Consider the following 24,141-nt stretch of genomic DNA (forward strand, 5'->3'; position numbering starts at 1 on the left):
TGATATTTCCTGGGGAGAAATTCCTGCTTATTAACGCAAGTAGCTTGGGGAGAGGGCCTCGGCTACAGGAATTTAAAAAACTTGTCTAGAACTGCCAAAGTGGTCTGGATGACCTTTATTTTTGGTGCCATAAATTACTTTTTAACTAATAATTATTATGAAAAGCTATATTTGGGCTCCAGTCTTGTTAGAGAGTTATCCAGTATTTGATGTTTTTTGTTAACCTAATTGACCACACCTTTTAATTGTGATGCATAATAAATAATTAATAATGATAAGAAGAAGCCAAATTAGAGGCAGCTAGTCTACCCCATGCTGTAGGCTTATACAGAACTTTAGAATTCACCCTTTGTGTTTTTATGTATCCATGTGAATTTTAATAGCGCATCCTGCCATGTTTTTAATGTCAGGGATATCAGCAGAGATGCACGGCAACAAATATAACATCTTTGGGAGGACATTCATCTTTGCCGATGCTACCCTACCTCACCAAGAAATTTCATATTTGTTCCATTCCTCCAAGTCTTCTTATTTCACATTGGAGGGCTCATTTAGAGCAAGGAATGGTGGTGCCAGATCAAAGTCTTCAGGTTGGTCAGTCTTATTTAAGTGAGTTGAGTAAAAACACTTCTATCCATTCTGAGGTACAATGCTCATTGTACCCACATCACTTTACAGTTGTGAAATATGGGTACTGACAAAACATCTGGAGCAAAACCTGCAAACAAGAACTGGATAGACTAAGTATTGACAATATCTGTGGAAGACTGAGTGTGCAGTTTGTGATTACAGTCATTAGAAGGTTTCAACTATGATGGTTTGGCCACGTTGCTAGAATGACCTCATACTGACTGCTTATAATTGTTCTCTGTGGAAGAGGAGGCATAGTGAGAGAGGCTGTGGACGTCCAAGGAGACAGTAGTATAACAAGGTATATAAAACCATCCAGATAATCTCTAAATAGGCTCAAATGGTAGCTCAAAACAGACATGGATGGAACCTGCTCATAACCTTGTTCTTACACAACCTTGGTGTTTTGAAAAAGGAGATGATACTAATTAGAAGAAACTATATTTATAGTAAGGTTGATTTTTGTAGTTTCCTGAAAAGTATCAATAGTATATTCTATGGCAGCTTCACAGTAAAGCTTCAGCACTATACATTATTGGTGGTTAAGCTGAATTAATTGAATAGGTCTATAGCTATAGCTACCAAATTCACGGGACAGTTTGGTCAATTTCACAGTCATAGGATTTTTAAAATCATAAATTTTCATGATTTCAGCTATTTAAATCTGAAATTTCAGTGTTGTAATTGTAGGGGTCCTGACCCAACAAGGAGGTGTGTGTGTGTGTGGGGGGGGTGTCGTAAGGTTAGTGTGTGTGTGTGTGTGTGTGTGTGTGTGTGTGTGTGTGTGTGGATTATGGTACTGCTATCCTTACTTCTGCGCTGCTGCTGTCTGCGGCGTTGCCTTCTGAGCTGGGCATCTGGAGAGCGGTGACTGCTGGCCGGGAGCCCAGCTTTGAAGGCAGAGCCGCCCAGAAGTAAAGAAGATATGGTATGGTATTGCTACACTTACTACTGTGATACTGCCTGCAGAGCTGGGCCCTCAGTCAGCAGCTGCCACTCTCCAGCTGTCCAGCTCTGAAGGCAGCACAGAAGTAAGGGTGGCAATTCTGTGACTCCCCTAAAATAACCTTGTGACCCCCTGCAACTCCCTTTTGGATCAGCACCCCCAATTTGAGAAACGCTGGTCTCCCCTGTGAAATCTGTATTGTATAGAGCAAAAGCACACACAAAACCAGATTTCATGGGGGGGAGCCCAGATTTCACAGTCAGTGATGTGTTTTTCATGGCCGTGAATTGGTAGGACTCTATCTATAGCTGTATTGTTTTAAGAGCAAAGGGGGGGCATTATGAAGTTGGTAGTTCTAGTGCCTGACTTGAGACCTAATTATATTAAAATGATATTACTGATTTTACTGTCTTCTTTTGATGAAGTAAACAAAAACATTTTTTGGAGTAAGCATTTTTATTTTTCAGTTGCTGAGGGCTCTAAATATGCATTTGTCCACTTGTTAGTGGCAAGCCATATTACTGAATGGCTAATTACAGGGTTTGAATTGATCTAGTATATCTAGTATGGATCATTGGGACTTCCCCTGAGTAGCCGAGCCAGCAATATGGGAGTAATGATCCTACATTGCTAGTTCCTGTTGATCAGCACTCCATTTATTTTGACTGCTGTTAGTCAGAGAAAGGGGAGTATTAGTCATGAGTGTTTCATGCTGTGTCTGATACATGCATAGCTGGTAGAATGGGAAGAGCAGTGTTGCTCTTTTTGAGAGGTACCGAAGGATACACGTTCTTCCCCGTTTCTGGAAGAAGCCATTCGGATCCCTCTTTGGAGATGGGCTGGGGGGAAGACAAAGCCAACCAGTCAGTCATAATGTGTGAGGAGAAAATTGAGTTGTCTGTTTCCAGTAGCCTGAGGAAGCAGAACAAACATGAGCCTGTTCTTAAATAAAAATGTTGCCCTTCACATTCAATTCCAGATGGTGATATTTTAAGTACAAAGTAATACGATTGAGCTGAAATATTCACTTTTACTGAAATAATACTTTGCACTTGCAGAGCTTTTTATGTGAATAACTTACAGCATTTTCCTAAGGTTAGTAAGAAACATGATTCTCTTGAAGCCCATACAGGGCAAACCAAGGGTTTTTGCAATATGAATACAATTAGTTTTAGTATTTTTTTTCTTCAGTTCAATTTGAAATTAACCACAGACAGTTGCTAGGGTATTGTGGTGAGGTAATTCCCTAGAGTCTATAGTCAATCATGCAACAGAATTATTTTGATTTTTATAATTAAAGCAGTGAATTATAAATGGAAGAATTATTGCAAACATCTTTCTATTGAAAGAGCACTTCAGTCATTTGTTTGGGGACAATTTTTAAAATACAGGAGAATATTGTAACAAAAATGTATCAGGAGCCTCTTTATGAAATCCTGCTATGGTAACATGAATAGTCCTTTCCTTTCAAACATTAATTCTTAGAAATGTAAAGCCCTTATATTTTTGTGATTTGTATGAACAAAATATTTGTACTTTATTAATAAATTGGTTTGTTGCTTGACATTTGCTCAATTTTCCTTTAAAATGTATGTTGCCACATTTTGTTGTACCTTCTATCAGCCAAGGAGAACTCTCTCTAAGTCCATAAACACTGTATCACAGAATAATAGTGTTTTACAGTTCCGTTACACCTTTCATTTGAAATTCTCAAAGCACTTTGCAGACATTAATTCCTCAACACTCTCTTTCCAAAAAAGAGGTAAGTAGGAATTGTTGGTTCCATTTTACAAATGGAGGAATTGAAGGGCATATGGTGTTACTTGTTTAAGATTAGTGAGTCAGTAGCAGATCAGGGTGTAGAAGCCATATCTCCAGGTTCCTGGTCCTTTGTTCTGTCTACTAAAACACATTCCATGTAATACTTGGCAACGTTCCTGTTTGATGGATGGGCCTAGAATGTCTTCTGTCCTTTAGGGCAAATAGATGGGGGAAATATGTATTCTCTTCATCATATGCTGTTTCTCCTGTTAGAAGGGGGAATAGCTTCTCTCCTACATTCAGGGTGATGGTGTGCATGAATACTATCTGTTCCTCTTGATTGGTGGTCCCTACTCTGACTGAGCTCTGGTAGCAGTCCTGTGATCAGCACTATACTATATGTGAGTTGCGGCAGAATAAGGAGAACTTCAACCAAGGCACTGTCCTGTTCACTTCAGTGGTAGGACAGGAGTATTCCTTTTCAAAAGGGAACTAATCATGTGAACTGTGGCTCTGACAGGGTTCACTTACCACTGGTGGTGCCTCCTCCTGGGTGTTCTGGGGATTAGCTTTGCTAGCTGCTGTGCCCTCCCTTGGGACTGCCTTTCTCATCATCCTCTTGTCCTGTGGACCCCTTTCGCTCCAGGAACTGCAGCCTCCTCTTCGTGACTCTGTGTGCAACAGATTATTCCTTCCTAAGTGGAATATTTTGCATTTGTCCTGACTGGAAGCTGAAGCCAGACAAATTCAAATAGAATTAAACAGAATTTTTTTTTAACAGTGAGGTTGATTAATCGTTGTAATTAATTACCAACTGGTGGATTCTCCATCTCTTGATATCTTCAAAGCAAGACTGGTTGTCTTTCTGGAAGATATGCCTTACCCCTGTATTGAACCCAGTAATTTGTGTTTGGGTAAGTGGGTGAAATTTTAATGGCCTGTGACATACATAGTGTTCGGTGTTTCTGGTTTTTATTTGTTTAAAAAAAAAATCTGGGAAATTTTCGGTGTTTATTTTCTAAACATTAAAACTGGGATGACAGGTTAAAATAGTTAAAAAAAAAAAAATTGGGAAAAAATCAGAGGAAAATGAAAACCAAAAAACCCTTTCATAATATGCACATTTCACTACATTTCACATGCATCCGACGAAGTGGGTATTCACCCACGAAAGCTCATGCTCCCAAATGTCTGTTAGTCTATAAGGTGCTACAAGACTCTTTGCTGCTTTCACTACAGTATAATTGAAACGTTTTGTTTTATGTACAAAGGTATTTTTTTCTCTCTCATAGCAAGTAGTTTTCCCAGAAATCCTGGTTTGCCTATGCTCGCATAATTTTCTTCAAAGAATCTTCACTTATGTTGAGCCTCTTCCTGTCTTGAAGGTAGTCCAACTTTGAAAATAAGCGCTCTACACCAATAGATCCAGTGAGTAAACTCAAAGCTTGCTGTGCAACTTTGCTGAAGTTGGGAAGTGTGTCTTGATGACTCTTCCAAAAAGCCAGTATGTCCAGTTTCACTTTGTCAGGGCTAGGCATGTTTATGTAAATAGTAAATTCCCCTTTCAGATTTGAAATTTCATTTTTAGTGGCAAACGATTGAAACACTGTGATATAACGGTCGTAGTTTGCCACAAAATTCACCTTAAGGAAGAGGTGCAACACCTGGATGACATTCCAAAAAGAATCTTCAGCACCAAACATTTTGGGGTTCAGATTACAGGCCACGATTGTTTCCCATTTCTCACTGAGCATTGTGTTGAAAGTTTTGAACGTCTTTTTGGTGTTCTTGTGTTCCAGGATCGGACGGATTTCCCAAAACAGCTGGGTTTTCTCGCTGTATGTTTCTCCTGCAGCTTTTGTGCTTAATTCAGTTGAGATTTTGGTTGTCAGGATCAGGTAAACATCTGTATTGGCAAACATGTTGGTAGTAATCAGAGAAAACATCAGTGTTAAAAATAAATATTACCTTGGTGCACAGAATCTGGTGGTCATTTGGGTTATTTGCCAGTCTCTTCAGAGTTTCTGCTTTAGAACCCACAGACTCTGAATGATCTAGAAGACGCATTTCATTAGAACAGGCTACACGTTATTTACTGGACAGGCAGCGCAGTACGAGCTCATCCACAGATGTGGCATAATATGGATAGGTAATCCACAGTCAGCTCTACACTTGTCTCGCACTGCATAAAACAAAGCCTTCAGCTTGTTTGCATGCTTGAAAATGGCCCTGACTCCAGTGATGCAAGATACAAGATTTCACATCTTTCATTTCTTCTGTAGTAGTAGCTGCTGACAGCACATCGTTAATCAGATGCGCAGAACAGGTAATACACAGCAGCTTTGGTTTCTGATTGAGATTAGCCATGTAGGAAGTAGAATCTGTGTTAGTTGTGGCCACATTTTTCCCAAGTTAGTTGGTACATCTCAAATATGTCCATTATTGCTGTGTCGACTAAATGGGGGTCAGCAGAGGGGATGAATGTCACAACAGCAGAAGACAATGCTGGCTTCTTCACTTTGAAATTAAAAAAACAAAAACAAAAGGCCAATAACCGGATGGTTCATTGCATCTGGAAACTTGTCAAAATCATAGTAGACACTACATTTCCATCAATTAGTATCTAAACTGACGGAACAGAAGCGTCATCATTTTCTTTCAGATACTTGTGAGTGAGGTTGTCTCCATTAGGAAGGGTTTTTGCTGCTGTACGCTATTGTCACACAGTCACCAATAGGCCCCTCTGCAATTAACAGCAGTTGTGTGGCAAAACAAAGAGCACGCACAAATTCATTGACACAGTTGTGCTGTGTCCTCTTTCATTAAAGCCCCGGGGAAAGCTTCTGACATAGACTGTTTATGTGAAAGCTCACTTTCTTCTTTAAGCTTCTTGTGTTGCTTGTTTTCAAGGTGCTCTTTTATTCTGTCAGCACGAGCACTGACCTCAGTGCTGCAGTACTTGTAGTGCAATGCATCCTCTTCACTCCCATCTTTACTTGACAATTTCTAAGCACTGATTTTCTTGTTGGCATTCAGGTGTAGATTTGTTTTCACCTCATGTTTACCTTTTTACTTTATCTGTGGAGGACTGATTGTTTAAATTCTGTGCTGCACTAAATGGACATAAAGAAATAGGTGGGCAGTGTCTCCTTGGGAGCCAATCATAACGCGATATTAAAGTTGTTTGATTTTTCTGACCTCCACTGTGTGTGTGTTTTACACTGCGGAACTGCTTTAATCTTAGAGCTGGAGGACACAATTGTGTAAAACATTCGTTTTTTAACAAAAATAAGTACCTGTAAAAATATTGATTGGATTTATTAATGAGTATAAATCCGTAAAAACTGAACTTCAGTAACAAAAAAAATAACCTTGATAATTTATCAGTGAAAGTTGGTAAAAACTAAAAACACGGAACACTAGATATTCAGTAGCTCAGACTAGATGGTCCATTCTATCCTTCAGCTCTATGAATCAACATTAATTTTTTAGATAAGATTAACCAGCTGTGTAAAACTCACATAAATAATTGTTTTGTATACTAAAACAGAGGTTGATTATGAAAATCTCTGGTGAAGGGCACCATGAGCAGTAGCAAGAAATACAGAAAACATATACTGCAAAGCAATTGTTCCTGGCTAAAAAAGACTGAAAAAATGGATTTAAGATTGTTTTGGTAAGAATAACCAACCACAATGTCGATAAACAGCAAGGGAGTGTAAACTAGCTAAATACAACATTTTAATAACACTTTAAAATGAAAAATATCACACTGATTCATTTATTACAGTTCATTTACTGTAAGAATGTTTGATTTTTAGTTTGTTTTTTTTTATTTAAGCCATTCTGAAAAAGTTATTTATATAGGTTAGGTTTTTTTTTCTACACTAGCTATACAGAGCTAAATTAATAGATTCTCTAATGTTGGAGACATTGTCATATTTTGTAGAATTGCCCTTGTTTTCAACTCTTAGAGCAAGTGGCGGTTTAGACTGCTTTAATTTATCAGTTCTCCTAATCCACTGTTGTTTCTCTTTTTTGAGGGCAGTTTTGGGTGGTAGTTCTTTGAGTAATGGTCTCACTATGGATTCCAGACATGGGGAGCACATGAGCACCATGTGCCACAACTGTTTGTATTAGTGTCCATTGGCCTGCACGTGTGTCAGCTGCGTGGTATGTTTGAGGCTTTAAGAGGCTGTGTGTGTCAATGCTGCTCTAGTTCCCTTTTACAGCCACATGGACTGACTTGGAACCCTTCCTCCTCCTTGTTCTTAGCCTGCTAAGAGAATCTTGTCCTTTCCTTCACAACTTCTGTAAATAGTTTTTCTAGTTGTCTACCGGTTTTTATTTAGCTAGATCTCCCTGGTGGACTTTTTCCCCCTTTCGGGACACTTCCCCTGTCCCAGGGACTATGCCCTGGCAAGCTGGCTTCAAAAACTGCTTCGTGTCCACACTCCTGTGTGAGCAATGAGCACCAATGCTGCCTCAGTTGTCTGTGAAGCCCACATCATTGCCTACCGCTCCATCTGCTGCTTGTTCCCACCTCAAACTTGGGATGCTAGGGAACTTCGCCTCCACAAACACCTGATGGGGAGGCTATGTGCCCACATGTGCCATCAGATGTGGCACTGCCGGATCCGCCGGACAATGCCCATCACAATGGTCAGTGCTTCGGGCCTTTCCTGAGCGGCACCAGCGGTATCAACACAACCGCCAAAGCCCCACTGTGAACATAAGAAACATGGACATGTGCATAAGGGCAGCTCCCCAACAGGGACTACTTCTAAATGCAGCGTTTCCTCCCTGAGCTGCGCCAGGTCGGGTGAGAAGTTGCGCATCAACGTGACTGCTCCACATCCTAAGAAATCTTGTACGGAGAGTAAGTCCAAGCACTGCCATGAACTGCCAGTGCTGCCTCCAGCCACAGTAAGCAGTCCGCCGCCTTCACCTCCGGCACTGTAGATGCCTGTGGTCGAGCTCATGCTGCCGTACGCTGGCTCTGCTCTGTGCCCTGAGTCTCCAACTGCCTTGAGGTCTCCATCTCCAGTGGATGAACTGCTCTTGCTCCAGCAGCACCCTGCTGTTCTCTGCCTTGCACTGCTGGTATCACCAGCAGCTGAACCTCACCTGCTACAAGAGCACCCTGTTCCGCCCCGTCTCTTGCCAGTGGCACTGATGGGACCAATGGCCCTGTCTCTACCAGGCCCATCCTCAGATTCTCAGTGGTCCTCTGAGCCGGACCCCACATTCTCCCGTGCGCACTCCTATAGCCCAGACTCTCAGTGCTAGCCTAATCTGCTGGTGTATGGCCCTTCCGCCGAGGCATGGTTTCATTATCCCCAGGGGCCACTGATGTCCAGTGACCTGTATGCCTGGCCTACTGGCCTGCTTGGGATCCTTACCGGGACTGCAGGAGACCTATGCTGCCACATCACCGGCCATACCCTGCTCATGCCACCTCTCCTGCTATCTATGATGAACTCCAGATGTCACAGCATGACTGCTACCGCAGTCTTTTCTGGAGCTTCCTCGTCCCCAGACGATGTGCTCATCCCACCTTCACCTTCTCCCACCTGACAGCCATAGTCAGTACCAGGACCTGCTTTGCCGCATGGCTGTGGCTCTCAGCCTTCTAGTGCAAGATGTTCAGGACCTACAGAACCAGTTCCTGATCATCCTGCAACCTTCTGGGCCTTCTTGCACTGCTTTCCCTATTCACGAAGCCATCTTACAACCAGCCCAAGTGGTCTGGCATACCCGGGCTTCCTGTGCCCCTACCCTGAAGCAGGTAAAATGCCTTAACTTCATGCCATCTAAGGGTACAGATTTCCTCTTTTCCCACCGGCACCCAACTCACTCGTGGTTCATGCGGCGACCAAGCGTGCCTGACAGCAATACTTCAAGGCCACCACTCCTAATCGGGCAGCGAAGAAACTTGACCTTGGTGGGACAGTCCTCCTACCAGTTCTGGGTTCTCCCCTTTTGAGATCACCACTGCTCCCCACTTCTTCACAAAGGTCTTCGTGGTCATTGCGGCCTACATGCACTGTCTAGGTCACTCCTTATTCCCCTAGCTGGACTACTCGCGCCTCATTGCACTGTCTCATGACTGCCTCATAATCACTATCCAGACCCTCCACGACCTCCTCACCAGCCTGGGGATCTGCATCAACGAGGACAAGTTGGTTCTCATCCCTATCAGCACGCTCACCTTCATGGGGCATTTCTGGACTCTAGTGTAGCCCGAGCCTTTCTCTGATCAAACCTATTTGCTGCCATCATCTTGCAGTTACGTCGCCATTTGTGTACATGCATCCGGCAGTGCCTCTCCATCCTTGGCCACATGGCAGCCTGCACCTTGGCCACACTGTATGCGCACCTGCATATGAGCTGCCTCTAACTGTGGCTCCTGTCGGTTTACAACCTGCAGTTGGACCACCTGGGCAAACTGGTCGTGCTCCCCACCTCAAGCCATCCTAGGTCCTGGCCTGCACCTCATACCACTCTCACCATGTATGCCTCGCTCGTGGGTTGGGCTCTGGTTGCCCAGGGAATCAGATGCATAGCAGCATCAGGGAACTATGGGCCGCCCGCCTTGTTTACCAGGCATTCCTGCACCTTATCAGATTTTGACACATTCAGCAGCTCTCCGACAATATGACAGCAATTGTGTGTAAATATACACCTCTGGAATTGGTGCCTCAGGCACGGAGTCACCCTTCATGCCATGTACCAACAACTGCCTAGCGGACACGCTCAGCCTCTTCTTCCATGCCAACCATGAATGGGAGCTGCACGACTCTATCCTCTGCTTGGTCTTTTGTCAGTGGGGCATGCTGCATTGGGACTTCTTTGAGAGTGCTGCAAACCACAAACTCTCCTGCTTCTGCTCAAGAGGAGCCAGCGGGGTGGGGTCTCAGGGCGACACACTTACTTTACCTTGGATCACCAATCTCCGCTGTGTTTTCCCACCCATCCTCTATTCCCACAAGTGCTCTGCAAGGTGCAGCGGGACGGAGTGATGATTATACTTGTAGCTCCCTTTTGGCTCCTCCAGTACCGGTTCATCAAACTCCTTCACCTCTCAGCCTGTCCCCGCTCCGCCTCCCCGCCCTCCTGGATCTCCTCACACAAGTGCATGTCTGTCTCCAGCATTGCAACCTGAACCTGCTTCACCTCACAGCCTGGATGGGGCTTATGCGTAGACAGGATATGCTCTGTGCCAGTGTGTGACATCCTTACAAACAGCAGGCATCCATCTACCAGGCCCTGCTACCATGCAGAATGGCGATACTTCACAGCTTGGGCATATGGCCATCACTACCCCCTGGACTCTTATCTCCATTCCTGCTCTCCTTGACCACCTTCTCTATCTTAAGCTGTCGGGCCTTGCCCATTTCTTCATCCAAGTCTATTTAGCAGCACTCAGCGCCTTCCTCCCTCCTGTAGATGGTTTCTCCGCCTTTGGTCACCTGACCACAGTCTGCTTCCTTTTTCTCCTCAATACTGTCCCATCACTCTGGAAGCCTGCCCCCTTTTTGGACTTGAACCTCGTCCTCTCTGCCCTCAGTAAGCCACCCTTCAAGCCCCTTGCGCTCAGCTCTCTTGCCCACCTCTCTATGAAGGTGATCTCCTTGGTAACCATCACCTCGGTGAGGTGAGTTAGCGAGCTGGCAGCTATCGTGGCTGACCTGCCCTTTACTGTCTTCCACAAAGACAGTCTCTCTGTGACTCCACCCTAAATTTCTCCTCTCTGTTTCATCTCAACCTCAATCTATCTACCTTCCAGTTTTCTACCCCCCAACCACACATCTCTCCCAGGGTGCGCATGTTACATTCCCTTGATGTCCGCCATGTGCTGGCCTTCTATCTCCAATGCACCCGCGCCTTCCGGGCCTCACCCAGACTCTTCCTCACCATTGTGGAGTTCTGCTGGGGATGCACCCTCTCCTCATAGTGCCTCTGTAAATGGATCTCCCATTGCATCATGGAGTGCTATGCTCTTTCTCATGTCTCTCCGCCCTCTGGAGTCACGGGCCATTCCATGTGGATGCATGCCACTAAGTCTGTCTTCCTCACAGGCGTACTGTGACAGGACACTTGTAGAGCGGCCACGTAGTCCTCTCCCCACACCTTAACTGCCCACTATGTCTCGCCCCACCAGCTGTGACCGATGTGGCGGTTGACCGCACCATCCTACAGAGTCTATCTTCCAATGAGCCTTTGTGCCCATGTACATGCTGAACACTGCTCGCTGTGCAGACCATGCCTGGAATCCATAAAGGGACCATCACTTGAAGAAGAAAAGGAGATTTACTGTAATTGGAGGTTCTTCAAGATGTGTGGTCCCTGTTTGGTTTCCAATACTCGTCCTCAATTCCCTCTGCTGCAGGCTCCTTTGCTTGCCTGTAAGAGGGATTTTGAGCAGCATTGACCTGCACAGCCTCTTAAAACCTTGGACGCACCACGCAGCTAACACGTGCAGGTAAATGGACACTTCCAAATAGTTCTGGCACACGGCACACATGCATACTCCATGTCTGGAATCCAAATAGGGATCATACATCTCGAACGTCCAGTTACAGTAAATAGCCTTCTTTTTCATAGTCTGACATTTTTGCAAAGGGTGTGGTGCAGTGTTTGTGTGCAAGTAGAAGAGCCGGAGAAATATGGATGTAATTTGGTATGGTGTTAGAAGCCAAGCTTTCTGCAAGGTGTACCAAACTGGAAGCCTGGAGATAGAAGAGGTATAATTGTTTTATATCCGTAAGCTCTCAGGGAATTAGAGCAGAGAGAGGTTATCTGTTCTCTACAAGTGACACTTTGGCTCTATGAACTCAAAATCTAGGTTCATAATGTTATTCAGTAATACAATTATGCCATATATAATTTCCCTATTTCATCATTTTGTTGTAGAGGATTGCAGTAATGTTATGCGGTATGTACCGGTTTTAAAATTTAAACAAAATATTACTCTGTAAATTTGTGTTTTAAGTGATTGCTAGTAATTTATTTTAAATTATTAGAATAAAACTGTCAAGTCATATCTGGTCCATATTTGGCTTTGATCTCTTGTAATAGCAGAACTGTATTTTAAAACAATTATTTTTGGTTTTGTTTTCTAAAGATATGTTTGATGTAGCTATTAGATTGTCTGTAATTATGTTTTTGTAAAGAAGTTGAGGAAAAGGGTTCTCCAAAATCATTAATTGAGTCTTCAGTTTTACCATAAATGGCCATGGAAGATGGAATGATCCCTTTTTATTGGCGCAAAATAAAGTTTGACAGTATTCATGAAAAATGCTCATATAGACATTTACTATTACCTCATAGGGTGAATGACCTTGGCTGTCCTAACATACATTATAAATTGCTAGTGCAACACAATACAGCTATACTGAAATGATTAGCTAGAGGTTGCTTGAATGAAAATGTCTTAATGTGAAGGCCATGAATGTTCACTGTAGATTCAGATTGACAGATAGCTTTCATTGAGCTTTGGATCTTCTACCTGGAAGTCCTGAATTAATTACTGGCTACTTTCAGCAACATGGCAACAGACTAAATGGTAAGATGAAATTACATTATTTGGATAATATTTTCACTTCAATCCTTATATAACAGGGGTCGGCAACCTTTCAGAAGTGGTGTGCCGAGTCTTCATTCATTCACTCTAATTTAAGGTTTCATGTGCCAGTAATACATTTTAACGTTTTTAGAAGGTCTCTTTCTATAAGTCTATAATATATAACTAAAATATTGTTGTATGTAAAGTAAATAAGGTTTTAAAAATGTTTAAGAAGCTTCATTTAAAATTAAATAAAAATGCAGAGCCCCCTGGGCAGTGTGAGTGCCACTGAAAATCAGCTCACGTGCCGCCTTCAGCACGTGTGCCATAGGTTGCCTACCCTTGCTATATAATTAATATATAAACTATTTTTGCTTTTGGCAGGCATCTAATTTTCTTTGACACAGGTATCAACATGTGCTTTTATTAGGAAATAAAATTTATCTAATTTTTAAATCTTTGGAATATAAATTATTAGTGTTTTCGCTTGTGTAGTAGCTACACATGGAGTAAAATATCTATTTTGTTTGTAGTACACATTGCACACTCAAATAGTTTAGGAAAAAATTCACCCTATTCAACTAAATAGCCACTCTCCATCAAATCACAAGTAATATTTACAGAGAGAAGTTGAACCCTGTGCAGGACTGATTTGTTTAATCCCACTTCTGTTCCACCCCGCATACCCATTCCCACTGGTTCTTGCATTGTTTCTTGCATTTTTATCCTGTTTTCACCCGCAAAAACCTTAGACTCTGCACATCCTGCAAGAGAGACAGGTTCCCCCATGCTACTAAAAATAAAAAAAACACTGTCAGTTTAGAATGGAATTCAGACACAATTTTTACCACTAAACAAATTAATAATAATAATAATAATTAATAAGTTGCTTATACCAGGAAAAAATACTTTAACTTCTGTTATAAGAGACATCAGATCTCTATTTCTTGCTGAAATGTAAGTATGAAAATCTTTATTTAAAAAAAAGAAATCTTGCTTTACATTGCTGAAATTCTATTTATGACAGACTGACAAGAGAATTAGTGTTTTTCTGCAAATTACTGCAGTCTGGTTTTTTTGACCATCCAGTCCAGCCCACAACAAAGTATATTTTACCTGCTCCGCTATTATGGTTAGTGGGACCCGAGGGATCCCAGTCCCACTACAGGGCTCTGTTGTGAAGCTCTCCTGTTGCTTTCCTCTCCAAGACTTCCTGCCTTTAAACTTTCACGTCATATATTGTATTTCTCTGAGTTAGGTTGTAAGTTTTTCGGGGAAGGGGTCTTGTCTTTTCATGTAATTTGTAATTAATATTTTGATATATTATGCTACGTAGGGTTAGTTTAAGCAGACTGGTGGAGAGTCTTCCTCAGCAGCGTGAAAAAAGATTAAGATACATTTTAAAAAATTCATAAGGTGGAAACTTTAAACAAATGTTCCAAACAAAATCTAAAACTGTGTTGTTGTTGCTGTCTTTACCTTAAGGCATGCTACTCTTCATTTTGTCTGTTTCAGATTACTATTTTGTTAATTTTTGCTATGATAATGTCTAGAGCTCTCAACTGTGATCTGGGCTTCATTATGTTTGTTACACTCTGTACAAACACCTAAAGAGTTTATAATCACCAGAAGCGTTTATAATCTGAATAGACAAGACATAGGATGGGAAGGGAAACTAAGGCATAGAGAAGTGGAAAAACTTATCCAAGGTCACACAGCAGGTCAGTCAAAGACATGGGAATAGAATCCACTGGACCGTACTACTGCCTGTTAGTCATTTCTTGAGATGTTTTGTTTCTAAGAAGAATCGACTGAGGTGAGCATCTTTGAAAGAAAAAAAAAGCTTTTGTCTGAAAATCTGAGTAAAATTTAATTATCATTCATGCTCAATTCTCCCTCTCTGATTTTGGAGAGATTCAGAAAATACGTTACTGGATATTTTTAATTAGCTTTTACTAGGGGCTAGGATTGGAGGGTGAGTGGGAGAAAGGTGTGGCAATTAGGGAGAAAATTCCTTGCCTGCCTGATGATTACCACTTCACACTTTAAAAATGAACAAGCCTTGAAATGGTGACTGTGTCAGTCTTATTTTCCTGTAATAGAGGGGTGCCTGACTCCTCTCCTCTGGATGAGTCAAATCTTTAATAGTATGAGAATTCTTGTCTGGTTTTGTCCTGGAATCATGGACTTGAGTAGTGAGCCATTGAGAGAGAGATCCTCAGAAAACAAGAGATACAGATAAACAGTGTTATTTTTATACTTAATAGCTGTTTGGGACTAGGCCTCATTGCCATTGGGAGATTTCCCTCTGCCTGACGTATTTTATTGATTTCTCTCTGGCTACTTCTAAACAATACTTTTCAGAGTTGATTTCTATCCTGTAACTGAAAGATAATCTAGAAAAGCAAACTTTGATGTTGGAATGTAACAATAGCCAAATGGCAGATATTACCAAAAACACTTCACATGGAAGATTTCTCCTCAACAACTTTGTGAAATTACTCAGTTGGATACTCTGCAATTTTCTCAATATGCTTCTGCGAAACAAAGGATAAAGATTTCCATCAGGTATACATAATGTAAGTTTAAAAAAAAAAGTACTGCTCTTTGTACCTGATTGAGAGAGTGTTTTGGATCAAAAGGGAAAATAATTAATGCAGTTTCCAGTCTTTCACCACTACATGCATTCATACTTCTGGTATATGGGGTTTATCAGTGAATATAGTTGGTTTTCCTTTCAGAATCAAAATGTTGGCAAGTCTGTGATTATAGTCTCTTTTGAAAGATTTTTATTCAGTTTTCTTTTAATGAGTCAGTACAGTTAACTTTCTGTTTTTACTTGTACTATATAATGAACATAATGCACTGAACAAAAGTTGGAAATAAATTCCTGAATCTAAAAAAGGGGAAAATACAAGATCTGAAGGAGAGTTATATTACTTATAAATGGGACAATCAACCTGAAAAAATTGGGTCTTACACTGAAGTATTGTATTTAAAAGATATATTGGAAGAAATAGCTGTTTTTATTTTAGATTTTCACCTAAATTTAGTTGATTTGGCTTAATTAACTCATGATTAGTTGACAGAAAACCAGAGACTTGAGTTGTTGATGCAGGAAGTAATTATGGTGGCTATCTGATATTTGGATGGGCAGCTTTTTATAAATCTCAGTGAAACACTATACTGCTTTAACTGGGTAGACAATATAGGAATGTAGAAGTATCTGCAAACTGATCAAGATTACATGATTCATTATTACATGAGTTTAGAATCTCTTTATTGTTCAAATTGCTTTGCAGTTTTCTGTCGTCATTTCTTTGTTTTAATGGGATTAAATAATTATGCCTACAATTTCTCACTGGTAACTGGTTTGATAAAAGCAGTTTGTAAATTCTAGCCTTCGCTATTCTAGGAAAAAAGTGCTTTGATTGTGTTGCAATTTTCAAATCTCAGTTCATATATTTAGATGGTCTACTAAGGGAAGTGGGAATATGGAAGCAAATTATAAATACTGAGCTCAGAGCTTTCCCTTGAGAGTGTATGTAGAAGAAAGTAGAATTTAGATTGAAGCAGAGAAAGAAATGTTAAAACAGCTACCTAGACAAATTATTTTATAGCAAAATTAGGTATATGTCAGGTAACGTTGAATTTCCCGTCTTGTAGCATGTTAACTTAAAGGCATCAGTTGAGGATTACTAAATATTGTTTTGGAGCCTAGTTACTGTGAACGTTACAGTGCTGAATATATTTAAGCTTTTTCAAATGTTACATTATGAAGGCCTATTGGTACTTGTAACTTGGTTACTAATATCTTTGTTACAAGGCATAATTTTGTAATGTTTAAAAATGGAAGTGGGGTGCTGGAGGTTGTAACCTATTATTTTTTTTTATAGAAAATGTGTAGACTGTCCAATACAGGGACTATCATTTTTTCCCTTTTATCAAGGGAATCTGCTGGACACTCGGGCTTGAAAATGCTCTGCTTTCCTACTGTTTCCTAATATGAGTTTTTTTCATTATCTGCTGCAGTGCTCACTCAAATTAAATGCTGTTTCTTGCTATTTAACATACACCTCTACCTCGATATGATGTTGTCCTTGGGAGCCAAAAAATCTTACCGCGTTATATCGAACTTGATTTGATCCGCCAGAATGTGCAGCCCCGTCCCCCCAGAGTGCTGTTTTACCGTGTTATATCCGAATTCGTGTTATATCGGGTGGCGTTATAACGGGGTAGAGGTGTAGTATAATTTTGAATATGGCATTTCCTCAGTGTTGCAGCTGGCTATCCTATCACAGCAATTTACTAAACTTTCTCATTACCGAGATGTGGATGCTTCTGCATGTGATGATAGTTCATATTTAACAAAATATTTGCCAAGTATTTGACCCGCCTGGGTACATGACTCTTATAGTGTACTGCACTGTCATGAGGCCAAGATGTACTGAGTATATAAGATAAGGACACAGTCATCTTGAGCACAAACTAGAGGAACATTTATAAGTTTTACAAAAACATTTAGCATTTTACACCTCTTAAAAGCACTCTCATAGATTGCTCTGACAAATGACTTTCATGCATTTAAGAGGGCACAATGTGGTGGAACCTGTTGTTGCTGGTTTGCTGCCTCGGCATCTTTAATTTTTGGCTTACCCGTCCTGTCCCCTGCTCTTCCACCCACCCCACCTTGCAGGAGGCACCTTGTGACTCCTTTGCTTTTAACTTTTTTCCTGTAGTTTTGTGCTTATGTTGTCTTTGCTTCTGTCCTGGAAAATACCCCTTAAACCCAAAATTGGGTTTGTATGGGCTGTGATAACCAGGTAGTGTTTAGAGAGTGGGTGGGTCTCTGGCCTTACAAAGGCCAGGGGCGGGAGCCGCTGGATATACTTATTCTTGAATTCAGTGGCTCTGGCATACTGTATAAATACTGTAAAGAGTTTCTGGATGCTATTCCAGCATATAAAATGGAGTAGCCACAGTGAAGGCAAGAGGCCTGTACTACTGGCCTTTAGATGAAGAAGGTGAAATCTATCTCCCCTGCATTTAATCCACTAAAAACACAGTTAGGCAGGCTTTACACTGGTGTCACTTATATTGATTAAAATTATGATAATCAAACTTTCTGATGTATTTAAATATTTTGGATATTATTGGTAATTTTATATTCAAATTAGATTTTTGTCTGGTGTCATTGGTGGGTGGAGACAGTTTGTTTTTTTAAACATTTGTGAAGAGAACATCGCAGTATTCTGACAGTTCTTATATCTTGGAAAAAAAATAAAGTTAACAGTTAGGAAAATACTTTGAGTACTGATTTTTTGGCAAGTACCAGAAAGCACAGAGTGTACTGGACTGTAAATATTGCAGTGTTAGCACAAATTGTCTGATGTAAAAAGCATGTTTTTGTTGTAAACATTGGCTGGTTCAGCAGGTTGTTGGTTTTACAGAAGTGCACTAAACAATATTGCACTAGAGTAATATTAAATATTTGTCTTTCAATGTGTGTTGTCTCCAAAAAAAATTGAAGTTGTTGAATGTAGGTAACAAATGAACTGAACTGCTTTATTTCTGTGTTGAAAAGACAAACAGACCTTCTAGTTTTTATATATCCTGCTTTGGATTAATATTTTTTTTGTTTATAACTGTTCTTTAATATTATTCCTTGCATAAAGTAAAGTATGCTTCTGTACATTTCTTTTGATTTGTTTTTAAATAAGCTATAATTTCTCTTAATCTTAAATGTTATGTTCATTTTAGCATTGGCACTCTGCTGTGTATGACATTGAAGTGTTTCAAGTGACTGTAATCACAACAGCACTGGGAAAAGTAGCAACTTAAGTAAACGTTTTCCAGAAATTTAAAGCAGTGTGTAAAGTTTAAATATTTCCAAAATTTAAGTGTTTTTATACAGAACACTTTTAATCCACTGAATGAGAAGATTGTATTTTTGCAGTGTATTGTCTTACAGTCATAATTTTGTGACCGTACCTTAATGTCTTGGATATGTGGATATAGAATAGTGCACACAAATTTAGATGTATATTTGTGAATAAACCGATAATATATTATGTCATAATCAGAATTTACAATGTTCTCACTATATAATATGATTTATATATTTTTTGAATTTGTTTTAAACCTTGTCTATCCCTTCCCTAACCCTTCCTTTGTCTGTTATCTTCATTTTCTATACTTGTCTGATATACAATACAAACTGTTTGGGCCTTCTTTTTTTCTGAGTGCATCTTTTTATCTTGTAGCATGCCATGCTAAATTATGACACTATATACATAATATCCAATCTAATATGTGCTTTTATATATACATGTGTGATGAGTAACCATATTTCTTTCATGCATTTTGGTTAGTTTAGTGTTAAGGTGATAGTATCTGAGCTCTCTTATGTGATATATAAATGTATGGAATACCACATTACATTGATATGATGTAAATACTGATGTCTATCGGTTGAAAAGGAAAGTATAATTGTATTGTTATTGTTAATGAATATTATAAATGTCTTGTAATTAAAAAAAATCTGAAAATACACAGTCTCTGTTAAGTTTGCATTTTGCCATGAAAAACTGTGTTTTGGGGAAAAGTAGCTTGTAATAAGTATAGGCTATATGTCTTTATGTAATATTACACAATTAAAAGCATTTGTGGACTATATATGATCCAGCTTCATCATATTCTTGTTTGCAGAACCATGTCTGCTGGAAAGTAAATAAGGAAGCCAGAGTATTAAAGTTCTGGTGGAGCAGTAGTTTTAATTTTCAGTTTTCTGGGATTTATAGCAGTAATCTTTCTTCATTTTGTCCACTATGTCAAGATACATAGTAGTTCCTCTAGAAAGGACATTAAGAAAGACTTGTATGCCAATAATGTCAGTATCTCATTTCATTATGCTGTTGTAGGTTGTTTTGTGAATTCAGTCAGATTTCATCTCATAGTAATAAAAGAGAGCTGGAAGAATGTTGGGGGAGGGGAAGGGAATGCTCATTACCAGTGAAGTCCATCTGATGACATGTAACTCTTTCCTAGGGAAGATGAAGCAGTAGCTGTAGCCATTTTGTTCTCAAAGTCCTATGCCACGTAGCATAGCCTTTCCTTAATATCATGGACACTTTCTCTTCCGGCTGTAGTGACAAAGGAGTCACTATGTTTATTGACAGTCTACATTGGGACAGTTTTTTAACGGTTTTTTAAAGGCACCTAAAGAAGCAGATAAACATCTAGTTGGATTTTCAAAAATGCAATTTTGAAAATACCACTAGGTGTCTAAATACCTTAAAATCTGGCGAGTTATGGATAACACCATCTCTTGAATCCAATACAGTACAAGTAATACAGTCTGAAGCATACAAAGTACTGCTTGAATTGCAACATAGAAAGCTGGGAGTTTAAAAGTTTCAAACATTAATTGTGTCATCTTTTCGTGGTCTGCCTTGGAATTCAGAGGAGTGTCAGGTAACAAAGTGGGCTGTTCCTCAGGCACAACATGAAGCTCATTGTAGGTGTGATACTATTTTTTTTTCCATTTCATCCCAGTGTGTAAATATGCCATCTTCAATAGGGTATTATAAAGTAAGAGTACCTGTTTTTGGTCTGGGCTTCATCACTTACATAGGAATCCTTATGCCCTATACCAACCAGGATACCGTGGTCATATGGGAGGCCTATAGTAGCTGAGGATACTGCTGTTGAAGCATCATCACCAGCAAAGCTTGCATTCGCAAGACCCAGGACCATTATCACAGCCTAGAGAAGCAGTTTGTCTTCATACATGGTAGCTATTTCTTCTTTTAGACTTAGAAGGAGATGGCTGCTTAGATATGTGAGAGGTGGCTGCTGCTGCTCTTGGGTGTTTAGTTTAGTGAATTATTATACTTGTTGTCCTCTCCTTCTTCTTCTTCTTCTTCGAGTGCTTGCTCATGTCCATTCCATTGTAGGTGTGTGTGCTCACCACATGCACTGGTACTGGAAGTTTTCCCCTCAGTGATATCGGTAAGGGACCAGCTCTGGCGCCCTCTGGAGTGGTGCGCGTATGCACCGGTATAAGGGGCGCCACTGGCTCCCCCCTCCCTCCGTTTTTTCTTACTGTGAGTGGCCATGCTGGAACGTCTCTTTGCCTCAACAAGCTTTCCTATATCAACTGTGCCTAGTAGCAAATTTGTTTTATATCGTTTTTTAAAAGTTGTATAGTTAATAGTTCCATTAGTGTTAAGTTAGAATTAGTTAGTCCCGTATGGGACTTAGCCTAGGGCAGGACATGCCTCAGCCTCTGGATGTGGGTTCGCTTACCTGCCAGAGTTCCTGGCATCAGTCCCCAGATCTAGGCAGCATTCCTTGGGGTTCCGCTGTCGATCACTGGTGGTCTGGCACAGACCTGCAGAGGCGGGTCACCAGAGCCCTGGTGCCAGGAGCATCTGAGTCGGTCTCCCAGTCCTTGGCACTGCTCCGGAGGAGTGAGACGCCTGTCTCCGGAGCCCCATCACTGGTCTCCAGATCCTGGGTATGGATCACCACGGGCATGTTGACTGTCTCTGACACGTCGATCCTCTTGCTCCTGTTCCTGGTCTACGGAGCAGCACTGCTCTCTTAGTGTGGGGTGTCGATTGCTGGGGTACCATCATTGATCCGCCGAACACTGCCGGTGGTCACCGGAGTTGTGGCACCGAGAGCCATTATTCCAGTACAGGTCCTCAATGGAGGTCCACAGAGAGAGCTGATAGGAATGTGGTAGACAGGCAGCCTTGGTACCGTCCCCCAGACAAGTCTCTCCCTCCTTGGGCTTTGACAGCAAGGAGGAAGACCTGCTCGCAAGCCCAGGCCACCCACTGGGGACATCAGTCTTCGCCTCTGTGCCACCAGGGACTGCATGGCCCCAACCTCACCTCACTCCACCTCACAGCTTGGATGCTGCATGGTTGGATCCAGAGGAACAAGCCTGCTCTAGTCAGGTACAGCAGGCTCTCTTGGAGAGCAGAAAGCCTTCCACCAGAGCAACTGACATGACAAAGTGGAAGCGTTTCTCCTGCTGGGTAGCGGAGCGGAGTATCTCCCTGACCCAGTTGTCTCTGTAGTCCATTCTGGATTACTTGCTTCACTTAAAGCAGCAGGGCCTCGCCGTCTGTTCGATCAAGGTGGCAGCCTATATTAGCCTTCCACTCTTGTGTTCAGGGTAGATCTGTATTCTCTCATGACGATTAGGTTCCTGAAAGGCTTTGAAAGACTTTTTCCGCCAGTCTGGGACCTGGTTCCAATGGGACCTCAGCCTGGCCCCCGCCAGCTCACGGGCTCGTGCTTTGAGGCTTTGGTTTCTTGTTCCTGTAACTGTCTTTTTTTCCACCAAAGTTTGAGAAAGTTTTGTAAATCTTCATCCATTTATTATTTTCCCCCATATTTGGTGCTCTAGGCCAGTGATACTCAATTAGATCTACACGTGGGCCAATTTGAGAATTTTATGACAAGGCCATTTGGGCAGAAGGCTGACAAAAATTTTTTAAAAAAAAGTCAGCCACCACTAAATAAAGACCTTGCTTGCAATATAAGTATTAGTGGTTCTATCTTTGTTGACTTTGCGATGTTTACTCCCACTCACTTTCATTTTTGGTTCCATTTCTATCACTAATGAAAAAAATTGGCAGTGTTCTAGCTGAATCATAGACCATGCTATTGCAGGAACTTAAGATCCAGTAAACTTAATTTGTGCTGGGGCTTACCAGGGCTGAGCCCCGGCTCCTCTTTCATTACAAATTAAGCACTGCCAGTAAGTAAGTTACTTACTAAGGAAGTCATAGGCAAATGATAGGCAGAGCATCACTGTGAATTTAATTATAAACTTTTTTAAAGTTCAGCTGGAGGGCCACACATGAAGCCTTGGTGGGCCACATTTGGTCCACAGGCCTCCTATTGAGTATATCTGCTCTAGGCTCTTCCTAATTAATGCAAATAGATTCTTGGTTGTTTCTGTTCCCTTCCCAACCTTTAAAGGCAAGCTCAATTTCAGTACAATGAAGTCAGTCAGATCTGTATATAGAGTGAATGATGGTGACAGATTTTCCTGTAAGACAGCTGAGGAAGAGGAACATGTAATATCCATGGCTATTATCATATGTGAGTAAAATTAACACACATTCACTTTCTGAAGCAAGCATTAATCTTGTAATGCCCATCCATGGCAACTTTTTTTTTTGTGGGTGAAGGAAATTAATTAATTTTTTTAACATTAACAGCCCTTAAATGATCAAACAGTTTTTATCCTTTCCTCTCCAAATGGTTTTGGTTAGTGTTTTAAAATAAATGTTTCCTTTTAGTAAGTATGCATGCATTTATTTAAGTATTTGAAAGATTGTGCAAGTTTTAACATGCTAAGAAAATACTGTGTAACGCTAGAAGAAATAAGTAATAGTTGTACTATAATTATGATAAAACATTACTTTGCAGTTCAATCTGGTGGCCTAAGAGCAACACCCTGCACTGTTATGCAGGAAACTGTTTCTGTCACCAGTCCTTGCTCCCTGGATAGGGATGCTGTGAAGGTAGAATGCTCTGCAGAGGGGATGAAAGTAGAGAAGGAAGCTCCTTGTGGATCTTACCAGTTACCTCACCTGCCAACTAAAAGAAGCAAGTCTTCAAAGGAAATTCTTTCCTGAGCTGAAAGAATATTGGTTGTGATGCAAGGTCTTAGGGGTGAGAATATAAGGCCAACATTGGAGAAAAATGTAAACTCTTCAGCCCTTCCACAAATCTTCCCTTATGGTTTGCTTTCTCTTGCATGCTTATTTTCTTGAGCATGTGATATACTTGCACTCTCCTTGGGAAATTGTTTAAAACAAGAAATACTTTGAGATGTTAATTGTATGTTAAGTCTAATTACTTCCTTTTTAAATGAACTTGAACAACACAATCCAGGATTTTGCTCAGGGAAAAAAAATAAACCTCTCTTGAGCATTGAACAATGTAAGGGGCATGTGGATATACTGTGAACATGATGACTTTTTTTTTTTTTTGCACAGGTATTGCAAACTCTTTTTTTTTTTTTTTTAAAGCACATATTGTGACAACTGCTGTCTGGTCAGTCTATGAATCAGTGCTTTTTTGCACAGAAATGGTTTTTAACTGAGTCCTCACTATAAGAGCACATTGAAACAAGAAACAGATTAATTTTAATTTTTGTTGTTGTAGACATGATAATAACTTACTGGTAGCAGTTTATGCTGTAGTTATT

At 40.7% G+C, this 24,141-nt stretch overlaps 1 protein-coding gene and 1 pseudogene across 1 annotated transcript in view; one reads left to right on the forward strand and one right to left on the reverse strand.

Annotated features, from left to right (window-relative positions):
• The window catches only part of MED13L (mediator complex subunit 13L), a 395,410-nt gene that overhangs the window by 53,561 nt on the left and 317,708 nt on the right, over positions 1 to 24,141 (forward strand). The gene's annotated exons all lie outside the window — the stretch shown is intronic.
• Positions 19,559 to 24,141, reverse strand: part of LOC123351113 — a 32,459-nt pseudogene continuing 27,876 nt past the window's right edge.

This window comes from Mauremys mutica, chromosome 16, assembly GCF_020497125.1.
Source record: "Mauremys mutica isolate MM-2020 ecotype Southern chromosome 16, ASM2049712v1, whole genome shotgun sequence".
In the NCBI taxonomy this organism is placed as follows: domain Eukaryota; kingdom Metazoa; phylum Chordata; order Testudines; family Geoemydidae; genus Mauremys; species Mauremys mutica.